The sequence below is a fragment of the Pipistrellus kuhlii genome, unplaced genomic scaffold (assembly GCF_014108245.1).
Source record: "Pipistrellus kuhlii isolate mPipKuh1 unplaced genomic scaffold, mPipKuh1.p scaffold_m20_p_1, whole genome shotgun sequence".
Taxonomy (NCBI): domain Eukaryota; kingdom Metazoa; phylum Chordata; class Mammalia; order Chiroptera; family Vespertilionidae; genus Pipistrellus; species Pipistrellus kuhlii.
Window position 1 is genome coordinate 33,015,628 of NW_023425404.1, and position 17,928 is coordinate 33,033,555.

Consider the following 17,928-nt stretch of genomic DNA (forward strand, 5'->3'; position numbering starts at 1 on the left):
TTAATGAGACATGAGGAGAATATGGAAAAGAAACCACCATCACCAGCTCTCACATGGCAGGGAAAATGCCCTATTCATTTATTTTAAATTCTTTTTATTGATTTCAGAGAAAAAGGAAGAGGGAGAAGGAGATAGAAGCGTCAATGATGAGAGAGAATCATTGGTTGGTTGACTCCTACACTCCCTACACTGGGAACCAAGCACACAACCTGGGCATATTCCCCAACCGGGACTCGAACCCCTTGTTCATAGGTTGACGCTTAACTAGTGAGCCACATCAGCTGGGCTGCACTCTCGTTTCTGGCTTGCATCTGCAATTTAGCTCAGGTTCTGTTGTTAGAAGTAGCCCACAGCTTCCTGAGACCTGTTCTAAGCTCAGCATCTCCCCTAGTTCATCATGTAACCTTGAAACCACTTTCCTTTCTGGACCTCCGATTCTTCACCCACAAAAGGGGAGTACTGGGTTAGCAGAATACTACGGTGTTGGCAGTTCTAATACTTTGTAACTAAGTAATCCTCTTCATTCCCAGTGAGTCACCTGTGGGATTCTTACCTCTGAGTCCTACGTATACTTTACTCGGCCCTGGATCTTTCAAAATCATAACTGCTACAATTCATTATCCATCTGGCACATGCTTGGCGCTGTGCTAAGCACTGTGTAATAGCACTTAATGACTATGACTAACCTCCCAGGAAGATGCTATATTTTCATTTTACAGACGGGAAAACTGAGACACCAACAGTTTTAGTAACTTGCCCAAGGTCACGCTACGGAATCAGGATTTGAACCCAGGCCTTTATTGTCATGCTCTGAATTCCTATACCTTAATGTCCGGCTCGGGCTCAAGCCTTCTAAATTCTCCTTGGTCCACATCGAACCATAAGGGAAACACTTGTCTGGGGCTCTCCTGGGCTTTGTGAGTAACCAGACCCCACCTTCACCCCCCCACATGCAGATCTCTGCCGAGGCGCCTGCCTCCTGTTTGCTCATGTTATTAAGATCATTCTCTCTCCCCTGAGCCTGAGAGATGACAGGTAGCTAGCTAGAACTAACTACGGTGTTAACGTTACTTTGAAATCCTCCGTGAGCTCCCCAGCTGGCGACAGCTTGAGCCATGAGCTCATTAAGCAGCAGAACCCTATCTCCCCACCGCCTAGACGCAGCAAGAAAACCCTTAATGGACCTGCTTTGTACATGGAGTTGAAAAGAGCTGTGCTCGCCCAATCCCAAACAACTTGCTTTCAGCCCCCTTTGCACTGCCCCTCCCAGTATTTAATTAGCTGCCAATTAGGCATCAAGGGTTCCCCAGCCCCTGACCCTGAACAGGAGAGGACCCCAAAGCTCTCGGCTCAGGTTCAAAGGGATTTTGATTATGCTCCTGTTTATCCTGCTCCCGTCACTTGGGCCTGGCTTCCTTTGAAAATGAATTGCTTTAAAAGGAAAAGAAAACTCTACACATTGGGGAGGTCCACCAGGACTCCTTTTGGCTCAACCATCCAGTTCAGGGGGCCTCCGTTCTACCCTCCCACACATCTCCCAGCACAAACTGGAAGGCAGCCTCACCAAATCTCCCACCCAATGCCCTTGGGTCCCAGCCATTGAGGGAGGGAGATGAGGAAGAAAGGTAGGACAGAGGAAAAAGGGGTGAGAGTGGAGAGGGAGGCTGCAAGGATGGAAATGGAGGCAGGTAAAGAAGCAGAGACATCGGGAGGAGCAGCCGCTGAGCCTCCCGTCCTCCCAGAGTAGGCTGAGCTGCCCAGTGAGGACCGCCTTGGCAGTACTGCAGGTTCCAGGGAAGCTGATTCTTGGAAGCAACAGTATCCTCTACTGGGCTCGGGAGTGCTGGGGCCTGAGGTGTGATGGAGTCCCAGTCACTCCAGCCTGCGGAATTGGCCCTTCCTCCTCAGTCTCTAAGCACCTCTTTATACCTCTGTCTTCCTGGTACCAGCAAACAGGCTGGTACACATTGCAGCGAGGCAAGGCTCCCTGTGCAGGAGTTCTTGTGCTATGCAGAGTACACGCAGGGGAAGTTTTATGGGGTTGAAGATGGGTGTGGGGACTCCAGTGACCCCAAAGGGACCTTTTCTACACACAGCCACCTGTACACACTGCCCCACACTGTTCCCAATCCTGACTTTCCCTAGACGTGCCTCGAGCTCCCTTCTCTCATGAGCATTCGAGCCTAAATTTCCGCCCCACCCCCCAACTCTAACCCTGAGAGGTGAGAGAGTTAGAGGCACGCTAGCCAGACTCGCCTCCTGGACATTCCCGTGTCCAGGCCTGCGCTTGTGCTGTTCTCTCAAGCCTCCCTGACTGGTCTCTCTTAAGCCTCAGCCCTCTTCCCTCAGGCAAGTCCCATCTCCTCCTCAAAGCCTTCCCACCCCAGGGGCCACCCCTCTGAGTATTCAGGTTCACAGTGTCCTCACCCCTCCTGGGCATCCGTGCCTTCACTGTCCATGTGACTTTCTCTTGGCCTTTTCATGTGTCATTGTGTCCCCCTCCTCCCCACCTCAGGTCCGGAAGACTTGAGGGCAGAAGCCATGCCATCTTTTTATCCCCAGCCTCTCTGCTTATTTCTAATGTAGAGTTCATTGGTGAATTACTCATGGAATCAACAAGCATTAATATTGAGCATCCAATACACAAAAGGCAGCATGTTTGGCCTTGTGTATACAGTGGGGAACAAAACAGACTTGGTCCCTATAGCAAACGCTGTTGACTCCCCAGACTGCTCAGGCCTCACCCCTGCACCCCACAGGCTGCCTGCAACAAACACCTGCGACTCTGCCACGGGCACAGTGCACAGAGGGAGAGCGAATGCACATGCCCTCAACCGAGGCAGGACCGAGAGGTGCATGGGCTGGGAAACCTCCAGGCAGTGCTTTCGTGTCCCTCAGAGGTCCAGGGGCATCGAGCCCCAGTAGCCCTGTGTCTCCCCTCCCTTACCCCGGGGAACCGCCTCGGGCTCTGCCCTCGGGAAAGCCCACGCCAAGTTCCTCCCCGAAGAAGCTTATAGCCGGGTGATGAGGATAATGACCTCGTATTAATGCAGCTAACCATCCAGCTACCTGATGCGTTTACCCTTGCACATGGCATGATGCCTAGATCGATGGCTTCATTTATGCATCGATTTATCTGTACATTTTCTTCAAGTTTGTTGAATAGTGCTGAGTACCTCCTGCCTGAGAGTCACTGAACCAGATGCCTTTGTACCGTTTCCTGCAGACAGCCTTCTAAGGCACCCAAGAGCCCCGTTTTATAGGTGAGATGAGGAAGCTAAACCTCAGGGGGTGATTTATGTGGCCAAGCTCTCACAGGTGGCAAGGGGAAGAGATGGATTTGAAGCAGGTCCGGATGGTTCCAAAGCTTGGGGTCCTGACTGGTGGGCGAGCATCCATCTCAATACAAGGCAAAAAAAAAAAAAAAAAAAAAAAAAAAAAAAAAGTAGTGGGCACGATGCATTTAGAAGGACGTGGGAAGCAGGCAGAGTCCTGAAAGCTGCTCTAAGGAGGAGGCATTTAATCTGAGCCTCCATGGACAAGCGAGGTCTCAGGAGACAGAAGCCCCTTCTCTGTGTGAGTTCTGTGGTTACGGCGTGGCTCTGACGTGGAGGACAGATATAGCTCCAGAGGAGGCTGAGTGTCCCCCAGCTGAGGCCTGGGCCACTTCTGCTGAGGGAAGCTCGGTAGAGTCCCTCTGAAGTTTCAGGCCCCTAAGAGCTCAGGGACGCTCCAGAGCAGCAGTCGCCAGCCGGTGGTCCGTGAGGCCAGAAAGGTTGGCGACCACTGCTCCAGAGCGTGAAATGCGGTGCCCTGCTTCCTGAGGCTGCCTGCTCTGCCCACTGCAGGCCACCCTGTGGGCATCAGAAACCCGAAGGGTCATCACCCTGCCCCGTTGCTCATGTGCTGGTGGTGGTCTCAGCCGGGTAACTGACTGGTGATCCGCCCAGAGGGGCCCTGGCCTTCCCCACACCCCACGCCTCCTTCTCAGGGCTCCCAGCTGCACAGAGGGAGCGGCCTCTGCTGGGACCAAGCGGCCCTCGCACCTCTCCAACGGCTGGCCAATGCAGCGCCCACATTTAGGGGTGGATGGGGTGTGACCAGCTTCAGGAGTTGCTGCTTGGCGCCCAGAGATGTCAATAACAAGGGGAACTGTATTTGGCAAGCCCCCACTCTCCAGCAGGGGGAGGGGGGGACAGGTAATCTCTGAGATCACAGCTTGTGTACAACTGTCAGCACCTGTCCCTGAATCTGCTGGATGCTGATGTGCACTCAGCTGCCCTGTTCGATTCTCCTTCCTCCCATGCCCCCTCCCCCAGTGTCTCCTGCCTGGCACAGGAGGAGGGGAAGGGCGTCTCACTGGCACCAGGCAGTGCTGAGCAGTGGAAGGGCTCTGTCGCATGCTCATGCTCTCCCCTCTCTAACTCCTCCTCCGCCTGGACGGCCTAGTCTACAAAACGGTGATGGGCTGCAGAGAGGGACTGCACACCTCCTCGTCCACGGTGGTCAGTTCTGCTCACGGGGAAGTCCTGCTTCATTACTCACATCAAGTCACAGCCAACACTTCAAGAGCTTTCCATTGCTCTCAAAGGAAAGCCCAGCTCCCTGCCACGGCCACATGTGATCTGGCCCGGCTGCCTCATACGGAGCCCTTTCCCTCCCTCGCTGCTCTCACAGGGTCCAGCTATCTGCCCGCTTCAGTGCCTTGGCTCTGCCAGCCTGTCCCTCCCTCAGGATGTTTGCCCCCGCCCCTGTTTCTACCTGGAAGTCTCTTACTTCCTGCTCTTCCCGTGGCTGCCTCCTTCTCATCCATCTCTCAGCTCTCAGCATAAATGTCACCACCTCAGAGAGGTCTTCCTTGATTTCCCAATTGAAAGGACGCCCCTCTCATTGTTTTCTCTCAAGCACTTATTCGAACCTTCATACCCTTACACATTTGCTTGTTAATTTATTCACTTGTTCAGCAAACATTTATTGGGCATCTACTATATGCCAGGCACTGTTCTAGGCACTGAGGGTATAGCAGTGAATAAGACAAATCTCCTGCTCTCAAGGAGTTGGCATTCTAGTGGGAGTCCCAGACAATAAAGAAAAGGGTGAAAGTAAATGTGTAATGCAGTGATTCCATGATATCAGAGAGAATCAATTCTAGAAAGAAAAAGTGAAGCCAGTGGGAAGGGAAGAAGAACTGAGAAAGGGTGGCCCACCCGGCTCTGAGGAGGTGTCATTTGAGCAGAGGCCAGAATAAAGGTCTATATTTGCTTATTGTTTGTTTATGCTGTTGGACTGTTACCTTTATTCCCTGCCTGATCTCCGGTACCTGACACATAGTAGACATTCAATAAAGCTTTATGGAGCCAATGAACAAATGGACAGCTAGTCAGACCTCCTACTGCTGCAGCATGAGTGTCTTTCCCTGGCTTCAACCTTAGCAGATCCCAGGGGGGTCCTTGTCCTTTGATAATAATTCTCAATGGATGGGAAAGCTATTTGTCACTCACCCGTAGGCCTCCTCTCTGTAGGCAATCAGAGGTCCTCACCCAGCAGTGATGGATAGAGCGTCCTCTGACTGGCATTCCAGCTGGGAGATGCTCTCAGAGTCCCTCCTTGTACGGAGATAAATGTACCATTTACAAATGGCACAACTAGCTAGACAGAGTTGAGCATGGGACCCAAATACCAGAGATATAGTGTCCTGCTGAGAGGTGGGCCCTGTGTTATGTGACCCCCCTGGGGAAGCAGTGCCATGGAGAATGGTGGGTGGGATCAGAGCCTCAATACCTAGAGTCTCAACTCTCCTACTAACTAGACCAATGGCCTTAGACAGGCCATTCCACTTCTCTGGGCCTCAGTCTATCCATCTGAGCAATGGGAATGCCAATCTTTGTTTTAATGACCTATAAGCATAGAGATGCTTTGGGAGGTCAAAAGTATACAGATAAACAGGGTTATTCCAAATAGCAATTTAATTGTACAAGAACTTGGAAGGATGATTGTATAAAGTGAATCAAACCTAAATCCATTGTTTTCTCGTGAAAATGCTATTTATGCCTATAAATCAATGGGTGCCTATGAGCAGAAATTCAGAGCACACACATGTGCTCTGAGATTTAACACTTTCTTCCTCCATTGGGTTTGCTGTTCTCCACATCCCTGAGCCTGTGGCTCTGAGTTTTGACATTGCTGACAGACAAGCCCATGTCGGTGGACTCCTCTGCTGACTAGGGCACAGCCTAGTGTGGGTGCTGTCAGAGCCCATGGTGAGTGTCACACAGTGTGACCTGCGTAGGAGTCATGCTCAGTCAAGACCAAGTATCTCTCCGTGTTGGGCTAGAAAACAAAACAAAAATCCTGGTCCTTCCTCTTGGGCAGTTTGAGAAGCAGTGGCCTCGCCTCCCTCCGGTGAATCAGAGCCTCAGCCACTTCACAGACACCCTGCCAGGGCTGTGTGCACCCTCCTTCCCAATGGCTTTCCATCCGGAATTCGCCCTCCCTTGCCTTTGCTGTCTGGTCCAGTCAGATTGCCTATCCCTTGCATTCCCACTTGTTGAATCCTATCCCTCTTCCTAGAGCCTAAATCAAATCCCATTTCTTGCCCAAGGCCCTCCTGGGCAGATGAACCCCTTCCCCACTGCACCCCAATTTCCCGTGCACTCCACCTCCAGCAAGCACATCTCACAGTCTGTCTCACGTGACCCACGGAGGCCATGCATGTGCCTGACTTTAATCCCTCTGTGCCCCGGGACCCACCATCCCCTCCCCCTTCCTTAGCTCCGCTCAGTCTGAACCTTACCACCAATCAGTTTTCAATGAGTGTCAGCCGAGCTGATGCAAAGCACCAGGAACACCAGTCAGCTTCAGGTATGGCCTTTGCCCAGAGCAAACGTGGCTCAGATGTGAAGCTCTTTCACTGGGACAGCCGGAGGCGCTGGTGCACCTGCTGGTGAGAACAGCCTTCCACCAGGCTCTGGGGCAGAGGGTCCCGGTCCATCCTGCTTCTGGCTCACCCCCTCCTTCTAGCTGACTCTCAATGTGACTCTTCAGGCTGCCCTGGCCCAAATTACAGCTTGCTTTACCCCTCCTCCCCCAAACCCCACCCACAACCCCACCCACACCCATACCCACACCCAGTGCTGGTGAACTGCTAAATGAGCTACAGAAGCAGCTTCAACACCCGCTCCCTCCTCCACCCCCATCCCCCCACCTAATGAGGAGGGTTCAGCTGCGTCATGAGCAGGGCAACAGGTGAGCCAAGCCCGAGTTTTAAAATGCCCTGTGGGACTCTAGCCATTTTGGCTCAGTGGATAGAGCGTCAGCCTGCAGACTAAAGGGCCCCAGGTTCAACACGGGACAAGGGCATATGCCTGGGTTGCAGGCTCAATCCCTAGACCCTACCCCACTCCCACCCCCAGTAGAGGGTGTGCAGGAGGCAGCCAATCAATGATTCTCTCTCATTGATGTTTCTCTCTCTCCCCTCCTTTTTGAAATCAATAAAAATATTTAAAAAAAATAAAATGACTTGTGGGTTCTGGCAGGTATGGCTCAGTGGTTCCAGCATTGGCCCTCACGCCAAACAATTGAGGGTCTGATTCCCAGTCAAGGACATGTACCTGGGTTGCGTCAATTGAGATGCAACCAATTGATGTGTCTCCACATTGATGTTTCTCTCTCTCTCTCTCTCTCTCTCTCTCTCTCTCTCTCTCTCTCTCTCTCTCTCTCCCTCCCCCTCCCCTGCTCCTTCATCCCTTCCACTTTTCTCTAAAACTCAATGGAAAAAATATCCTCCGGTGAGAATTAACAATAAAAATGCTCTGTGGGCCCCTCTATGTGGCCCCAACCCCCAACCAAGGTACAGGACCTCTTTGGACTCAGTGAGTCACAACCCAACACATCCACTCATCTGAGCTAGTCCTCTTTGCCAAGAGGGACGCCGAGGCCTGGAAGGGTGCTGCCTTACCCACGGCCAGTGACAGAGCCACCCGATCAGACGTCACCATTTGAAGAAAGTCAGAGGGAAGAGGGATGATGGGAAACTGGTGGACAAGGTTGGCAAAGGATCTTGCTCCTCACAGGAAATGGGCTTGGACCCCACGGCTTCCCACGTCCTTTTCCACTTGGACTGTGGGTTCACGTCCCTCAGAGCCCACACCGGGGGTCTCTCCCCCCACCGCCCCTGCAGAGCTCCGCCTGCTTCCCTTGCACAGGAAAGAGAGGGATGGGCCCTGCTGGGGAGCGTGCAGGGCCGAAGAGGCGGGCCCCTGGCAGGTCCGTGCTGCCTTCGCCGGCTGCCTTTGAAAGGCTCTCCGAAGAGGTAATTCCTTTGTGCACAGACATGATTTATGAGGCTTTCTAGGCAAATTGTGGAGATAAATGGTCTTTGGGGCTGGGAAGCTTCAGAGACACTGATGCAGGCAGATCAGAGGGAGCTGGGCAGCCGGAGCTGGGCCCTCATTAAAAGCCTGTTGGGGAGGGAGGATTGAGCAGCTGAGGATACACTAACCCTGGCCGGCTCCTGGATCCCAAGCTTGCCCCTCACCCTCGACCTCACTGGCCCCATAGCTGAAGTGTGTGAGACAAGAGTGCTGGGGTCACTGAGGTACTTCTATTCCAGAGACCGGAGCAGCAGAGGGCAGAGGGGTGGAAGCTGGAGGGGTAGCAATGAGCTCCAGCTTGGGCTCTGGAAGGGAGGTGCCTGTGGGGTGCACACCAGCGCCTCTGCTCCGCACGGCCAGAGACCTCACTGGGGCCCTGGAGTCACCCTTTCCTGCCTCTCACTGAGACAACCGTCCCTCTTGGCCCGTTATCCTCATGCACAAGGAGAGCCCGGGTGTGAACAAACCCCAGCGTCCCAGGGCTGCCCCGGTGCTGCGAGTTGAGCCTCTGCTGTTAAATATCCTGGGTGAGAAACAGGCCAGTCGCCTGTCACACCTAAGCTTGGTTTCTTCCTCGATCAAGTGGGGGTGCCTGTAGCTACCCTTGGAGCCGTAGCTTGAATTGAACAAGGGAGGGACTGCAAAGGAACTAATCCCCAATTTCCTTTCCCATTATCTGTCCACACAATGCTGTGGCATTCTACATGGAACAGTCCCCATCTCCTCTCCCCAAAAGCAGCTTAACGTGCACACACCCACTTCCTAACCTGGCTCCCCGGTCTGCTCATTGCTGCTCAGATATTAACCCATAACTGGAGTATTAATGGCTGATAATGCTTCATAATGTGACGGCTACCTCCCCTCCCCCAACACACACACACACACACACACACACACACACGCACGCACGCACGCACACGTGCACGCGCGCGCCCACCTCCACAAGCATGTCCATTCTATAGGGGATCTCTGCAGACCCTGAGGATGCAGTGCTGAGGATGGATTGGCAGGCAGACTCGGATGCATCCATCCACAGAGAGAGGCAGGGCTCTGATGGAATGCAGTTGCTGAGCCTCCTCCCTCCCTCCTGATAGTTTGAGGGCGTAATGTCTGGTTAAAATGGACGTGGTTGCCTGGGGCTATGGTCAAGGCTGTGAACATGGAGTTGAGAAAGGCCATGAGCTGAAGCGACTGACTTTGTTCAGGCCATTTTGATGTCCCCACTGGCTTTGTTCCCTCCCCCAGCCCTGTTACCCTGAGACTTTACCAGCTCCCGGGCCCTCCTGGCCCTGGCCTGACCGTGGGGCACTCTTCCTAGTTGTAGCTGCCCCAGCAGCAGCTTTCCCAGCCCCCCTCCCATTGTCCCAGGGTCTGATGGGCCAACAGTTCCCTTTTTGTGTTTCTCACACCGACTGTGGGCTTCTCAGCTTCTAGAACGTAGTAGGTGTTCAGTAATTGTTTGACAAGCAAATAAACAAGCCTGACTCATCTCCCAAAAGCTGGTGTGGTGGGATGGAAAGAGCCTTAGTTTCAAATCTGGCTTTCCAGCGCATTAGCTGTGTGGCCACAGGCAAGTCACTCAGCCTCTCTGAGCCAGTTTCCTGACTTGTAAAATGTGTGTATGGGCTGGGGGGGTACATGAGATGACCTGTAAGCCTAGGACTAAGTAAACCAGTCTCTGGCCCTCAACTCTGCCTTTTGCAATCAGCAGCAATGTTGTCCCAAAGGAGACATTTGTCACTATCTGGAGACACTGATGGTTGTATCAATTGTGGAGGGGGAGGTGCTGCTGGCTCTAGTAAATAAAGGCCAGGCATCTGCTAAAAGCTATACTATGCACAGGACAGCCCACAGCCAAGAATTTTCTAGCCAAAATGTCTGTCATGCCAAGGGTGAGAAAGTCTATTTAGCTACTCCATGTCTCTGAAACTCAGTTTTCTCGGTTGAAAAATGAAATAATCATTCACCTCTGATGGTTTGCCTCAAATCCTTTTTGGAACAAAGCAAGGTATGAGTAAATGTCATAGGACTCGTAAGAGAATTAAATAATGTAACCCAGGTGAGAGCGCAGCTCCCAGGGTTGGGGTTCCCCCTGCGTGTGGGTGTGTGCCCCTCCACCCCTGTCCTCCTAGGACACCGTGAGCCAGGGAGGGGCAGTCCGGACTCCACGCGGCCCCTGTGAATCCTGCCTCCCCCCAGAGCTCAAAAGGAGAAAGAGACAGCGTGATTAAATAACACAGAAGAAGTAACAAGTGTAATAAATGGATCACTAGGAGCTAATGATACATCATTATAATCCTGTGCTGTCAGCACCTTCTAGGCTCAGGGACTGTGTCAGGAGACTTGGGTTTTAATCTACAGAATCTTGATCTATTAATATTTAATTCCAACTGTCTAAGTGGTGTAAAGATAGGGAACTGAGCAATGGCTCAATTCAGGGCCTGGGTAACCACCTCAAACTTTTCTTTTCCACAAAAGAACAAACACAACTCCTACTCTATGGGGTAGGAGGTGTGTTTGTCCCCTCTGGCCCGTTTCTCAAGTGGGGACATTTAGCAACAGAGCATAGAACCGCAATCAGAATGGGGAGAGACCCCACATCTACCTACTGGTGTTTTTTCCTCTTTTTTAAATCCGCATCCAAGGATATATGTTTGTTTTTTAATTTTAGAGAGAGAGGAAGGGGGAGGAGAAAGATTGATGTGGGAGAGAAACATCATTTGGTTGCCTCCAGTATGTGCCCTGACTGGGGATCAAACCCAAAACCTAGGTATGTGCCCGGACTGGGAATCAAACACTCAACTTTCTGGTGTACGGGCGACACTCCAACCGAGCCAGCCGTCCAGAGCCCCACTGGTGTTTCTTAATGAGGACACCACTGACATGTGAAGAACATAGTTCTTTTTTGTGCGGTACTGGCCCTGATCACCTGTGACAACCTAATGACCCCTCCCCCGTTTTACAGATGTGAAAACAGAGGCCCAGAGAGAGGAGGAGGGGGCTGTCAGGATTGCAAAGCACTGGCTGTGACCCACCCTTTGATTCTCCCTCAGAATTGCAACTTGGGTCTGGAAAGAGTGGAGGGGCTCAACCTCTGAGAATTTGCCTGTGCTTTCGTTGGGCCAGTCAGTTGACAAATGGCTTTGCTCAGTGGAAAGTCACTTTATTTATCAGCTGGAATGGTTTCTGGTGGCTGCAGTTCCATCTCTGCCTCCATGCCTGCTGTTTTGTAAACTCGGGAGCAATCCCGTTACCTGCCAGCTCCCCTACTTCTTCTTGGGATGGATGGGGGCATGGGGACCATGGGGAACAGACTCAGGGGACCATGGGCCATTTCTGGGAGGTGCTGGGACCATGTCCAGCCTTTCTGTTGCTAAAGGGGATGGGGTGGTGGGTGCGGGCTTAGGCTCAAGCTCTAGTACTGGCTGGGGCAGCTCAGCGTCAGTGGATTTCAGGTTCTTTCCTAACCCTTGACCTGCTCTTCAGTGGCTCCTCCTCCCTCTCTTCCTCTTCCTCCACCTCTCCCCCTCATTTTCCTCCTCACTGAGACTCAGGAATGTGAGGAACCATCCATCTCTCTCCACACCTCCCCCTGCCCCCACCGTCTTCCTGCTCATCCCCTGAGAGGACCGGTGAGAACACAGGTTACCAGAAGGACAGTTCTCACCGACTGCATTTTTTTTAAGGGCCTGTCCTGGGCTCCACCCCCCCAGAATAATTAAATCAGAAGTTCCAGGGGTGAAGCCCAGGCAGAGTGCCGTTTATAACCTCCAGGGCGATGCTAATGAGCAGCCAGGCTGAGACCCGCTGTCTGAGGGAGCACCTCCTCAGCGGCTGGGAGGGGCTCCTGGGTCACTGGAGAAGGACCCCTGTGGGGAGCCCGCACGGCCACGGCACACTCAGCCCCAGGGCAACTTCTGTGCCACGCCAGCTCCGCAGGTTCAGTGACCCTGAGTGGGGGCGGTGAAGGATTGAGAAAAGACAGATAAGAGAATGGAAGCTGGCACTCAGCAGGACGCTGCTTCCCTGATGGGGGCCCAGCAGCACCACAGCCTTCAAGCCGTGTCTTTATTTTATAACCAGATGCCACGAGGCCACGTAAGGGCGTGGTCAAGATGTTTACAACATTCTCCTGGGTTTCGATCCTACTCAATTACATGCACCTGAACTCTATTAAGCCCACATCACTCAGGCACATGGGGCCACGTGTTGAGACCATAGGTTCAAGCTTACAGCTACAGCTGTTGGCTATAATTGTGCTGGGAGGGCTCTGCCCTCCAAGCTGGGACTTGCACGTGGCCACGAGCGGACCGTGCCCTCATCAGTCTAAGCAGGCGTCTTCAAACTACGGCCCGCGGGCCACATGCGGCCCGCAGAGGAGTCTGATCCGGCCCGCCAGGTTTTTTGGGCAATGAGCGCAGCCGAGGTGTTACAGTAGGAATTAGTAGTTCATATAGTCCGGCCCTCCAGCTCTCTGAGGGACGGTGATCTGGCCCCCACTTTAAAAAGTTTGAGGACACCTGGAAGGCTTGAACCTGTCCAAACACTGTAGCCGCACCCCACAAACCACCCTCATCAGCACTGCTCACAGCTCTTCCTGTGCCCCACTCTGGGTGGGATGCTGTGAGGAGCTATGTGTGCGTGAAGGGGGAGAGAGACAGTACAAACAGGAACACACTCCAGCCCCCCACTGCAACCCACAGAAACCGCAAGGCTAACTAATGGAGGAGATCTGACACAAGGCACCGGACAGAAGTGGTGACAAAAGAAACAATGGTCAGCCCAGTTGTTCCTAATGGAGAACCTCAATAAAGGCATAAAAACATAGCTGTGCCTTCAATAAGTACTTATTTAGTACACTCAGTTCATAGCAGCAGCATTCGCAATGGCCAAAAAGGTAGAAACAACTCAAGTGTCCATCAAGAGAAGAACAGAGAAACAAAGTGTGGCTTACACGACAGATTACTCCGCAGCAACAAAAAGGAATAAAGTACTAACATATGCTACAACATGATGACCCTTAGAAACGTATGCTTGGTGAAAGATTACTGAAAGATTCCAGACACAAAGGACTAATATTGAATGACTCCGCTTATAGCGATATCCAGAACAGGCAAATTCATAGAGACAGGAAGTAGGTAGAGGCCACCAGAGGGAGGGAGGGAGGGGGAGTTATTGCTAATGGCTCCGGAGTTCCTGTTTGGGGTGATGGAAACGTTTTGGAAATAGTGGTGACAGTCGCACAGCACGGTGAACGCCATGAGTGCCACTGAATTCACCGTACCCTTAAAAATGATTAAAATGACAAAATGTATGTTAGATATGTTTTATCACGTGGAAAGTACTCCAAGTAGATAAATTACTTTAACTGAAGAGAATAAAATTAGGTGACATTGGGCCAGTCATGGAAAACCTGGGCCTCTGACCGACCACCTTTCACACATAAACCAAGCCCTGGCAGATGCGTCTCTGCGCCTTCTCATCTCTCTGTTATCCAAGGTGGCTGCTTACGCCCAGCTGGCAACCAACATCCCAAGTTCCCTCCTCCATCAACACCAGACCACACCCAGTGGGAAGCAGGGGTTAGGAGCCCAGACACCCAGTCGCTCCCTAACTGTATAACCTTGGATATACAGTTTTAAACTCACTGGGCCTCTGTTTTCTCATCTGTAAAATGGGGAGAATAATAGCGTCCCCTACCAATAGGTTGTTATGAAAATTACTAAATGACAAAATTTATTGTATCCCTTTCTCTCGTGGCCTGGTGTGTGTTCACTGTGGTTACAAATGTAGAAGCTTGTCTGTGGGCCCACAGTCTGAAGAGGTCAGCAGGGAGATCCACTGGTGGGAAGTGGGGGAGTTGGCCAGCTCACAGGGACAGAACAAGCCAGGCCTCACACTTCTGGGTGCCCCTCAACCCCTCACTAGCTGCCCAAGAAGATACATCCATTTGAAAAAATCAGCCAAAGCCAAGAATAATTAGGAAGGAGCATCTGTGACAGAATTTTTTTTTTTTTTTTTAAGTGTGTGAGGACCATTCCAAGGCCAAATTGGGAAGAGTTTGTGCTTATCGGTGAAAGAATGCAAAAGTATGTTGTAATTTTAATGATGTTAGTTTATACTCATTTGCAACAGGGTCAATAATTGACTCACAGCAGCTCTGCCTCATTTCTGTCTTTGCAGAGGGTGAGGTGCTTGTAGGTGGATTTTCTAGATAAGTGAAGCTCATCCTTGGGAACGAGAACCTTTTTTCACTTACTCCCTGTGTGGAAGGGGTGGGGATGTCTGTGTATGGATTACACTCTTTAATGAGGATATTTTAAATTGGATATGAGGGGCTACCTGCCCCTATATTCATGGCTGCTAAGTTGCTTTGCTTTTTAGTCTACACTTTTTATTTTATTTTATTTATTTATTTTTTAAACATATTTTATTCATTTTTCACAGAGAGGAAGAGAGAGGGATAGAGAGTTAGAAACATCGATGAGAGAGAGACATCGATCAGCTGCCTCCTGCACACCCCCTACTGGGGATGTGCCAGCAACAAAGGTACATGCCCTTGACCGGAATCAAACCTGGGACCTTTAAGTCCCCAGACTGACACTCTATCCACTGAGCCAAACTGGTTCTAGCTAGTCTACACTTTTTAGTCTGTTTCCTTCGTTTTCTACTGTGACACATAGTACCGTCCCTGCTTATTTTTTAAGAGCCTAAAACACACATACACACACGAGGACACAAACCTGTATGTGTGCATATGCACACACTCTCGCCCAATCTGTGGTCTGAGAACCCATATGAACTTTCACTGTCCCCACTAGACTGCATACTCTGAAAGGGCACTAGCAGGTACTTGCTAAATCTTTTTTGGATGGACGAGTAGAAGGATGAAAACACACTAATGTTAGTGCATCTGTTAGTGGTAAGTGAATGGGTTTTGAATGCCACCTTAAATGTGCCTTAGACAATGACTAAAATTAACCTCCTTCTCTTCCCCCCAGTATTTCCCCTCCCCCTTGTGTTTCCTGTAAAGAATGTGATACCAATACCCACCCAGCAGTCTAAACCAGAGCTGGGGTGACATACCCTTTCCTTCCTCTTCCTTCCCTAAGCACCCTGTCAGTCACAAATCCTGCTGCTTCTACCTCATAAATGCAGCTGGACTCTTGTCCCCCTCTGTCCATCCCAATGGCCACTACCTTTGTAGTCAAGGCCACCACCATCTATTTCATTTTTTAATCACATCGTCTGCTTTTTTGTTATTGAGTTGTATGACTTCTTTATATATTTTGGATATTAATCCTTGTCTGATAAATGGTTTACAAATATTTTCTCCCATTTGGTAAGTTGTCTTTTTATTGTGTTGATGGTTTCTTTGTGCAGAAGTTTTTTAGTATTATGTAGTCCCATTTATTTTTGCTTTTGTCGCCTTTGCTTTTAGTATCAAATCCAAAAATATCATTGCTAAGACTCATGATAAAGGAGCTTACCTACTGCCCATGTTTTCTTTTAGTTTTATGATTTTAAGTCTTACGTTCAAATATTTCATCTGTTTTGAGTTATTTTTAACTATGTGTAAGATAGTGCTCCAGTTTTGTTTTGTTTTTTTATTGTTTGTTTTGTTTGTTTGTTTTTTTGTTTGTTTTTTTGCATGTGCCTGTCCAGTTTTCCCAACTCCATTTATTGAAGAAACTGTTATTTCCCCATTGTATATTCTTGGCTCATTTGTTGTAAATTAGTTGACTATATATTATATGCATGGGTTTATTTCTGAGCTCTCTATTCTGACCTATATGTCTGTTTTCTAGCCAATACCATACTGTTTGGGTTACTATAGCTTGTAATATAGTTCGAAATCAGGAAGCATGATGCCTCCAGGTTTTCTTTCCTTTCTCAAAATTCCTTTGGCTATTGTCCTTGATTTATTTCCCACATTCATAGTAGTAGTGCCAGGTGGAAAATAGACAGTGATGTTCACTCATAACCAGGCAGCTTAGTGTGTATGTGTGAATATTGGGGCACAAAGAAGGGATAAAACAAAATCGGATGATTAGGATATGGAGCCTGACATGGTTCTGTGCTGCACCAGCTCAGCCAGGTTCGGTGAGCCTGAGAGGGGGAGGTGAAGGATTAAGAAAAGACAGACAAGAGAATAAAGATGGGTCTGGATTGGACACTGCTATCTCTGATGGAGAGAGGCAGTGCCACAGCCTACTAACCGTGTCTTCATTTTTTAGCCATATTCCATGAGTCAAAGAAAGGGCGCGGTTACAATGTTCTCCTGGGTTCTGAATCTACTCAATTACACGCACCTGATCAAGCTTTGTTTACTTGCTGCACCTCCCGCAGCTTATATCACTCAGCCACGTGGGACCACAGGTTCGGACCATAACCTGTCCAAACACTGTAACCGCTTTCCACATGGTTACATCTGCTAAAGGATGATGGACGGGCTCCATGACATTGATCACCTGACCCTCCTAGTCAGCAAGTGAGAGGGACATGCAGGGGGGTTGGTAGTCCCCAAAGACCCACTCACTGGCTTGAAGAACCTTGTGCTCTTGTACATGCCCAATACCTGAGTGCCACTGTCTATTTGCTCATACTGAGCCTGCCCCAATCCCACTCACATGCCCGGTTTCCTGAGCCTAAACCCTAGAATCACTGGAGCACAAAGGTCAATTAACCATCTCTTTGTCTTCAGGCAATAGGCTGACCAGCCAGCCCATTTGCCCAGGTCTGAGGGTTTCTTATGATACCGCACTTTCAGTGCTGAAACTGGGGCAGTTGGTCACCATGATAAGGCAGACAATTGAGACACCTGTTACAGCTCATTTCAGATGCCTTCTTCCTAGGAAGTCTTATCTGTTCCCCTTAGCTCGGACAGTCTCTCCATTGAATGTTGTTTGTGCCTGTCCATGCCTGAACTCCACCTGCATCTCTTCTCCAGGATTGGAGTGAATGAGGCACGTTTGAAGACATCTTGTTGTGTGTCCTGTGTGCACCAGCTGAGGATTAGAGTGGGCAGTGGCGGCAGGCTGGGTGATCTACTTGGGGCTCTGCTATTCAGCCCCTTTCCACCGCTGTGGGGTGAATTTCTGCAAAGCTGGCTCGGATATCCCTCTTTGAAACATTTAATTACATATAACGATCTTGAAGGCTGTCTGTCACCTCGCAGGGAAACATTTCCTTTTCCTGTTCCTTCTGAAGTTGGCTGCTTGAAAAGTAATGAAATTGAACTGAAGATGAAGCAACCAGGGGTGGAGGCATTATTGATCGGGAAAAGCAGCAGGAGAGAGAGATGGGAAGGGCGGCCGACAGATGGAGCCAGGGGAGAGGCAGGAGGAAGACATGTTCGTAGAAAATGAGGTGCGAGAGGTGAGAAAACTAATGAGTCTTGTAAAGAGAGGGAAAGGTAGAGAGATGGGAGCAGGGCTGGGGAGGTCCCCGAGAGGAGTAGGGCCACAGAGAAGAGGAGTGGCAGACCCTAAGAAAAAGGGCCCGGCTGAGAGGACAGACAGCCAACGAGAAGAGTTTAGCAAAGGCAGAGGGAGGT

General features: G+C 50.5%; 1 protein-coding gene across 6 annotated transcripts in view; it reads left to right on the forward strand.

Annotated features, from left to right (window-relative positions):
- Positions 1-17,928, forward strand: part of MEGF11 (multiple EGF like domains 11) — a 329,202-nt gene that overhangs the window by 236,784 nt on the left and 74,490 nt on the right. The window lies entirely within an intron of this gene.